The sequence below is a fragment of the Vigna umbellata genome, chromosome 1 (genome assembly GCF_029865625.1).
Source record: "Vigna umbellata cultivar VRB3 chromosome 1, Vumbellata_1.0, whole genome shotgun sequence".
NCBI lineage: Eukaryota > Viridiplantae > Streptophyta > Magnoliopsida > Fabales > Fabaceae > Vigna > Vigna umbellata.
Window position 1 is genome coordinate 67,739,700 of NC_142165.1, and position 6,413 is coordinate 67,746,112.

The following is a 6,413-nucleotide window of genomic DNA, read 5'->3' on the forward strand; positions in this document are numbered from 1 at the left end:
ACACAATCTTCTTATTCATTCCCAACTTTCTTTTGCCTTTGCTTTTGCATTTGCATTGAGCTTTGCTTCTTTTTCTTTTCTTTGCTTTTTCTTTGCATATTTTTACTTTTAGCTCTTAGCTCAATGCTTTTCCTTTTTCATGTTTCCCCAATAACCCCAAACTTGAACATTTAACAATACCACACAAGATCTTCTACTTAATTCAAGGTAAAGATTTTCAATCAAGGGTGTTCAGTGTATATTTAAGGCTAAGGGTTCAAAGGATAGAACACAACGTGTTCTCTTTTAGAAGGCTAACTTTATGAATTTGGCCAATAAAAAGGGTTTCAAAAACACGGCCTTTGATCATATGATGCAAAACAAGCAATTGATTCAATCATAGAAAACCTGGGCAAAGTCATTCATGCTTTCAAAGTAATAGCATTCAACAATAACAACTCTGGAGCTCAAAACCTCACATATAAGCTCATTCACATTTGACATGCACATCCTGCTTAATTTCACAATCACAATCATGATATTATGCATTTGTTCACAAAGCTTGTGAATCACCTGTATAAGCATTTTAATGTGCACATCATCTCAACATCAATTAATCATAAGCATCATTCAGCATTACTTATCACACAATCACAGTTAATAGCAAACCATCACAAGAAACCAGGTGTTCAATAGAGTACATCAAACCCTAATCTAAAAACAAAAACAAATAAGTTCAGAAAACTTAAACCATAAAAGCATAATCATATGATAGCATTCATCAGTAAATGCTATCTCAGCTCCTCATCAGTCTGAGCTCTCTGTATCTTCCTCTTCCTCTTCATCATCATCTTCATCAAATGCATCCTCCTCCTCTGCTTCATCTTCCTCCATATCTCTGGCTGAAGCTTCAGCTGCTCCAGCTCCTCCATATACTGGTTCTTCTGGCCAAGCTACCACATTATGGAATTCATCCATAGTCCACCTGTGTGCTGGAGGGGTATCATACATCCCCACTATCATCTCAGCCGTGGCCACCTGCCCTCTGTGGATGGACTGCAACTGAGCACCTATAAGAGACATATACATGTCCCTCATCTAGAATGGTTCTGCCTCATGAGTATCAGCAGAAGTCCTGCCCTGTGCTGGCCTTCTCTCTCTACGAGCCTGGCGTGGTGGAACTGGCTGGGCTGCCTCCTCACCTCCACAGTACTGTCTGTAATAGGCCTCATCTATAGCTTTTCTTGGCCTCTCAAATGGTGGAACAGAAGTATCCACCCCAGCTAGCTTGCAAAGGTGAGTGATCAAAGAAGGATGTCCCAGTGGTGCTTTGTTGTTTGAGGTGTTAGCACACACACTAATCTCATCAGCTATCACCTGCCCAATATTAACATTCAAGTTTCTGATAGCACAATAGATGAATAGTGCCCTGCTGAGAGTGATATCTGACACATGTGAGCATGGCTGAATGTTGGCATGAGAAAATGCCATCCAATACTTTGCAAGAGGAGTCAAGTCTGTCCTCCTAATGTTAACCACTGCTCCAGATCTATTCCTTTGAAAATGTCCTCCAGGTATGCACAATACTCTCTCAACATCCTCAAAGTCAGCACCTTCCTCCATGCTAAGAGCAAACTGGCATTGCTCACCAGCCCACACAGTATCCAGGAAGTTATTGATGGAGTCAGGATCATACCTGATAGCATGGCCTCTAACATAGCCCAAATAATTCTCAGCTGGATGATCACCAATCTTCTTTGCATTGGTGTAGAATTCTTTCACCACAGCTATGTTGGCAGGTGCTGGATAAGTGGCTAGCTTCCCCCAATCATTCCCTAACACTTGCTCTCCAAATTGAGGAGCAAAGTTAGGTATCATTCCAACCTTTCTCTTCATTAGAAGTCTCCTGTCCTGAACCACCCTAAAGTGCTTCTCATGTTTCCTAGAGAGGAACCTGCCATTATGGGGCTGCTCTGGTTCCTTTTCCTTTCTCTTGGTTGCCATGGTTTTCAATCTCTTTCCTGAAGAAGATGCCATTCCTGCATTCAAACATAAATCCAAAACCACAGAACATGATGTTAATCATTAGTAAACACAAAACAAAACTCCTTTTGAAGCTAAACCACCGCTGAGGGCCAGAATTTCCCCTCAGCGCCACCAGTGCCACATTCAAACACGCAACAAACCAGAAAAAGCAAATCTGGCATAGTGCCGCTCAGCGGTAAATGCCGCTCAGCGGTGATCTGCAGATTTTTGCAAATCTCGTTTTTAAACTGTCCTAACTCCACCCAAATGCAATTTTCAGTTTTCCAGTTCATAATCAAGCAGTTTAATCGGTTCAAACATCAAATATATCATCAAATCATGCATAGAAATCAAAACCCCTAAATATTCATGCTTTGACAATCACAGTCAATTTCAAGAACCCTAGAATGAACAAAATGCATTTTACTTACTTGGGTGGAGATGCTAGATGATATGAGAATGCTTCCAAACTAGAATGCTCTCTTCCAACCCCAAACTTTGATAGCACACTAGTGTAAAAGTGAGTGGAAGAGAAATTTTCTAAAGAGGGAAGAGTAAAAAGATGTGGGAAACCTAAGAGGAGATATGTGGGAGTCTTAGTGCAGAGAAGAGCTTGAAAGAATGTAAAAACGCGCAGCTTAGGGTTTAAAAATACCCCAATGGGCTCGGGTTCCGCTAAGGGGAACTTAAGCCCATCTGCGATAGTACCGCTCAGCGGTAAGCGGCACTTTCTTGATGTGCCCTTCTCCTTCTTTTCTTGACCTACGTGCCTTCCTCGCATACCCCTCATAGGTTCCCTGCAATTCAATGTTAAAAATGCTTATGCAAACCCTAAAAATAAACAAATAGAAAACAATCAATCAACTGGGTTGCCTCCCAGGTAGCGCTTGTTTAACGTCACGAGCCTGACCCAAAATCCACCAACACCCATCAGTAGGTGTTTCAAACTTACCAGCACCCATCAGTAGGTGTTACAAACTTAGTATCCTTCAGTAGATACTTAACCACCTAGCATCCTTCAGTAGATGCTAAATCCAACAAAATAATGTCCAGAATAATGTTCACAAATTACAAATTATAAAACCAAATCAAAAGTTTTTAAATTCACTGGGTTGCCTCCCAGCAAGCGCTCTTTTAACGTCATTAGCTTGACCCAATAAAGCTCAAGTTCCTTCTTCTTTTTCTTCTTTCTACTGAACTTCTTCAGAAATTTGATCAAACCAGGAACCTGTTGCAGTGTCTCAATCATAGGAACTTTAATCTCCAATTTCTTGAAGATTTCCATAAAGCACTTAAATTTCTTTTCCTTCCTATGATTCTTCTTTAGATGAGGATGTGATTTTTCATGTGATTTCTTCTTCTTTCCTCTCATCTTCTTTTTCTTCCTTTTTCTCTCCCTAAATTTTCTCTTTTTCTCTTCTTTTATTTTTTTCTTCCTTTCTCTTTTTCTCCTCAACTTCTTTATCTTCACACAAATTTTCTTTCTCTCTTCTCTCTCAACCAATTCTTTTTCTTTTTCTTCATCTTTATCTTTCTCACTCAACTCTTCTTTCTCTTTTCTCTCTACCCTTTCCTCATCTCCCTCTAATTTTTCCTCATCAAGAATCTTGTCACTTTCAGTGATAATGACTTGCCCTTCCTCCTTAAGGTTAACATCAGTATTAACATCATCATTTAATATCTGACTAATGTGACGAAGTTGCATCTCCATTCTTTTACATGATTCTTCAATGCTTTTCTGAGTAGAGTCGGAATTTTTCAAAAATCGTTGAAGGGTGTCCTCCAACCTATCCAAACTTCCTGATAGAAAGGGTTGTTGCTGCCATTGTTGTTGTGGTTGGTTCTCAAATTGTCCAGCAGCTTGCCAAAATTGGCTTTGATCCATGCTTGAGTGAGGTTCCCACCATTGGTTGAGATTACTTTGGTAGAATTGAGTGCCCCTATAGTTAAACTCTTGACCAAATTGCATTCTGCAGACAATAGGCACAAAACTCTAGAAAATATTTGTTAGCACAAAAAGATAGAGAAGAAGATATAGATTCAAAAGATAAAAGATTCAGAAGATAAGATAGAATAAGATAGAATAAAATAAAATAAAATAAAATAAAATCTAACCTAATCTAAAAAAGATAAAATAAAATCTAACCTAACCTAAAAGATAAAAATAAAATAAAATCTAATCTAACCTAAAAAGATAAAAAGATAAAATCTAATAAAATAAAATAAAATCTAATCTAAAAAGATAAAATAAAATCAAATCAAATAAAAACCGAAAAATAAAAAACAGAAAATAAAAATAGAAAACAGAAAAACAGAAAACAGAAAAATAAAATAAACTCAAATAAAATACAAACTGAAAAATATAAACAGAAAAATAAAATAAAATTAAAAAAATTCGAAATTTAAATTAAAAATAAAAAAAATAAGTCAAAGATAATCAATAATCACACAAATTAACCAGTTAAACCATGAATCCCCGGCAACGGCGCCAAAAACTTGATGGACAAATTTGTAAGCACCAAAATATGATGTCACAAACTTGTTTCACAATCGGCAAGTATGACCGAATCGTTCAAGTAATAAAACTTGGTAAGACCAAGTATCGTTCTTCCCAAAGGACTCACGGCCTAGTTTAGTTATGTGGTTTCTTGATTAACTAAGACTTACAAACGAAATATTTGAGTTTAAAATGCAAGACAGAAAATAAACATGTATGCATGAATTTTGATCAATGGCAAAGACAAAAGATAAACACTTTCAATGGAATATATGAATGAATATGTTGTTGGGGGTCAATTTCATCTCATCCACTCTCATATATTTTAGGAATTCAACATTCAAATCATCATTGTTAATGCCACTCTCTAATGTACCATTCTAGATGGCTTCTCCCTAATCAAATAGTTCATACAATTCCTAGCATTCCTAATGATTAGTTCATGAGTGCAGGAGCTTAAAGGCAACCAATAGAATATTGTCAGTATAATATTGGGAGAAATTCCCCGGATCTAGACTTCCCCGTACGTGTCCGTATCGACAAAACCAATAATCATGCATTAGAATGAGTTAAACAATGCAAGCATTGAGCAAAGAGGAAAAACCCTAACTAATGATGAAAGAAAGCATATGTCTTAATTCAAAGATGTACTCAACAGATTCCATATATGAGAGCTTCAAGAGATTACATTGATTCCCCAACAAACATACAAGGTTTAGTTCACCATATTCATGGTGAACCTAGATGAATAACAATGAAAGTATGAAAGAATAAACCCAATAAAGTGGAAGAGGTAGCCTGAGCATCCAAGATCCTCCTTCAAAGGGGTGAAAGAGAGAGTGTTTGCCTCGTTTCTGCCAAAGATCTCTAACTAAAGGACGTGCAAGCCCTTATATACTAATCTAGAGTTACAAAAGATTACAAAAGCCCAAGCCCAAAAAGTGCCGCTCAGCGCCATTTACCGCTCAGCGGTGGTTACGCGTCTTCTTTCTTCCCCTCAGCGGCCATTTGCCCCTCAGCGGTTCCAACGCCACCTCTTGAGTGCCGCTCAGCGGTAGTTTGCCGCTGAGCGGTGCCTTCGACTTCTCTTTTTACACTCTTTCTTGTCTTTTCTAATGTCCTCTCTCTCATTCTTCACTTCTTTCACCAAATTCACCTCAAAACCTGCACAAAAACACTCAAATCAAGCATAAACCTGTCCAGCTCTCTTATTTCTTAAAATATAAACAAAATGCATGATTTCAAGCTAGTTTCTAAGTCTAAAGGTTGCTTTTAGTATCACTTTTAAGCATGAAAATAACAGTTTTTCAACTGTTATCAACTTCTTTAATGTTTCGTGGGCTCCTCATCTCCAACACCGCCCTGCACTTGTCAGGATTAGCCTCAATTCCCCGTGCGGTCAGCGTGAAACCCAAAAACTTTCCTGCTGGTATGCCAAACGTACACTTTGTCGGATTCAACCGCATTTCAAACCGGCACACCTGCTCAAACACTTCCTCCAAATCCTGCACATGTTCCTCCACCGACCAGCTGCTTACAACCATATCGTCCACATATACGTCCATACACCTCTCAATCTGCTGTTAGAACACCTTGTCCATAAGCTACTGGTACGTGGCCCCTGCATTCTTCAAACCAAAGGGCATCACTTCGTAGCAATAATTAGAGCGTTCGGTTATAAACGTCGTTTTCTCACGGTCCGGGTGATACATGAGAATTTGATTATATCCCGAATACGCATCCAGAAAGCTAAGCACCTAGTACCCTGAGGCTCCATCAACCAGCCCATCGATACTAGGAAGCGGATATGCATCCTTTGGGCACTCTTTGTTCAAATTAGTAAAGTCCATGCACATTCTCCATTTTCCATTGGATTTTTTCACCATCACCACATTAGCCAACCAAGTTGTAT